Source organism: Salvia hispanica, chromosome 2 (genome assembly GCF_023119035.1).
Source record: "Salvia hispanica cultivar TCC Black 2014 chromosome 2, UniMelb_Shisp_WGS_1.0, whole genome shotgun sequence".
Lineage (NCBI taxonomy): Eukaryota > Viridiplantae > Streptophyta > Magnoliopsida > Lamiales > Lamiaceae > Salvia > Salvia hispanica.
This window is the reverse complement of record NC_062966.1, coordinates 22426895-22430005: the sequence shown is the minus strand read 5'-3', so window position 1 is coordinate 22430005 and position 3111 is coordinate 22426895.

Sequence of the window (3111 nt, the reverse complement as noted above, 5' to 3'; positions counted from 1 at the left end):
TTAATCGGGTGCGGGCTAATCGGGCTGTAATTTTATCGGGCTAAAAATTTTCAGCCCTAACCCTATAAATTTGGCGGGCTATTCGGGCCGGCCCACAGGTTGCGGACTACATTGACATCCCTAGTCTCAGCATTTGCAGAAGATGCTCATAGCTTTCTTAATGAATTTTCGCTGGCTATGTTCAAGCTTTCGCATCTCCGTGCTCATCATGCCGATGAAGGCGAGTCCGTCTCAACTGCCATAAGATAAACTCAATCTGATCAGAGTGCTAGTATGAAAATAAATCAAACTTGGTGGTAACTCTTGGTTACATGTCTTTTATTTGTTTCATTCCATTCCATGACATTTAGACTACCTGCAATATCTTTGTGAACATCGTGATTAATATTACTATATTAAATTTTCGAAAGGAGATAGTTATGTGTCCATATTGTTAGACAAACACTCGGTTCCATTGCGCACAACCCTTCTCCCTTCCCTCCACCGCATCTCCCCCTCCACCCGGCCTACTCTATTATCCACATTCACTATGAGCACACACTCTACATGAATCCAACTAGGTTGGGTAAATATATCGAAAATTAATACGTATTGAATTATCGATACATACAGTTTATACTGATTATTATAATAATATTTTTTTTTATAATTAAACATTTAAATCATAAATAGATATTTATTTAATTTATTTATATATTCAAAAAATATTTATTGGAAAACTTAAAATCATAAATAGATATCCACTTAATTTTGATATACCGTTCAGAACGGTATACCGAAGTTTGGTACGATATACCGAAATTTCGATACGGTAACAGTATAGATATTATCCATACCGAAATTTCGGTATACCAAAACTTTAGATACGGTAACGATATGAAATTCTTTCATATTGATATTTTCAATACGATAACTATACAAAGTTTTCGGTACAATATACCGTATCGACCCAACCCTAAATCCAACTACAACTTCTACTTTTTCATCAAATTATATGTCAGCCATATTTAAGGACAATAACCATTTATTAAATATTCCTTATCCTCTATGTATATATTTATTTTACAAACAAATTATATAGACTTACAAATAATGAAAGTGATTTGATTCAAATTTGGTTCATTTCAAAATTTGATTATTTTTTTGGGAAGATTCAAATGAGAATCTGAAGTTATTATAAGATGAAATAATAAAACTATAAGATGAAATTGTTATATTATAAGATGTAACGTTTTCTTTCAAATTTGGTTTGATCATCTTAAGTGTTCCAAGTATCGGTTGAAGTTATAACATTATAAGATGAATTAGTTACAATACCAGATGACGTTAAGTATTATAGGTGAAGTGATTTGTACATATTTGCTTCATTTCTTTGGATGAAGTTACAACATCATATGATGAAGTTATAACACTATAATATGAAGTTAATACTTTATAATATTTATTACTTTCTTTCGAATTTAGCTCATTTAGGGAACCAATGAACGAGGGAACAAATGGTAAGGAAAAATTGCATTACTTTGTCTTACATTAAGTAATATTTTGTATATTTGTTTCATCACTGACACTGTAACTGTTCTTTATGTAGACAAATCAGTTCCCACTAACAAGATACATGTATTGAATCAACCACCGGCGGTGCTGTCAACAATCAAATCGAACGAACCACTTGGGAACTTTTGAAAACGATTCATCAAAAATGTGTATTTGATTCATTAGAATGATATACATTGATCATTATTTTTATTTTAGAAAATATTGTTACTATTATGTTTCAGTATGTATTAATTTTTTATTCATTATTTATTAAATATAGTATAGTTCATCCTAACGTTTATTTAGTTCATGATAATTACACCTATAGTTGACCATGTTGCTATCAGTATTATATACCTTAAAATTTAAAAGTTATAATTGGTCCATTACTAACATTCATTAAGTTTATTTCTAATGTTCATTGAGTTCATTGTTTAGTTCATATAATGCTAAAATATGGAAAAAAAAATGCTATTATTCAAGAGTAAACAGAATTTTACATTGTTGTTCGTCGAGTTATGGATGATTAGTTTAGATTTGATGGATTTTGGACGATTGAGGTGAAGATTGTACAATAAGACACAATATAGATATTTTAGCATGAAATTAGAAAATACAAAATACTCCCTTCGTCCCAGTATAAGAGTCACATTTTGCCATAAAAGTCCGTCTCAGTTTAAGAGTCACATTTGGACATTTTCATATTTGGACATAAAATTTTACCCCATTATTCATCAAAATTACACCTAAATGTCATTATCTACATAAAAAAAATCAAAAAGGAAATGAAACATCTTTTAAATCCAAAAGGTCAAACCATCTCATTTTCCACAAATTCACTTTATTTATTACACACTTCACTATCTCACTTCATTTATTACACACTCCATCAATTTCTTAAAACTCGTGCCATAACTAATTCTAACTCCTAAACTGGGACGTAAGGATTATTAAATAATAATTCTTTTTCAAATTTGATTCATGATTTGGAAGATATGATTTTCCATAATAATAATATGTTTTTTAAGCATGAAATTAGGCAATAATTTGGTATGTTTAACTGATACTCCCTCCGTTCCAAGATAAGAGCATCCGCAACGGTGCTCAAAACTCTATCCGTCCGTCCGTGCCAGCGGCAAGGACGAGCTAAGCCGTTGGCAAATTCTATTTTTTCTTTTTTTAAAAAAAAAAAAATCATAAATAATTCAAAATAATACCAAAAATTAAAAAAAAAATTGGATTCCCAAAAAATAGAGCCGTTTATGGATGTTTTTTTTGGATTTTTGTGATTTTTTTTATATCCCAAAATCATATATAAATACACACATTCATCATCCACTTTTCACATCAAATTATCTCTCATTCATACTTTTTCATACTAAATCATCTACATCTTCCTCTCTCACCCAAACCCTCTCTAAAAAATTCAAAAATGGATTTCACCGATCTCATTGCGGAAGCGGAGCGCGCAGAATGGATTTCAAAAATGGATCTCACCAATCTCATCTTATGTAATTTTTAATTTTTAGGATTTTAATTATGTAATTTTAAATTATTATGTAATTTGTATACCCG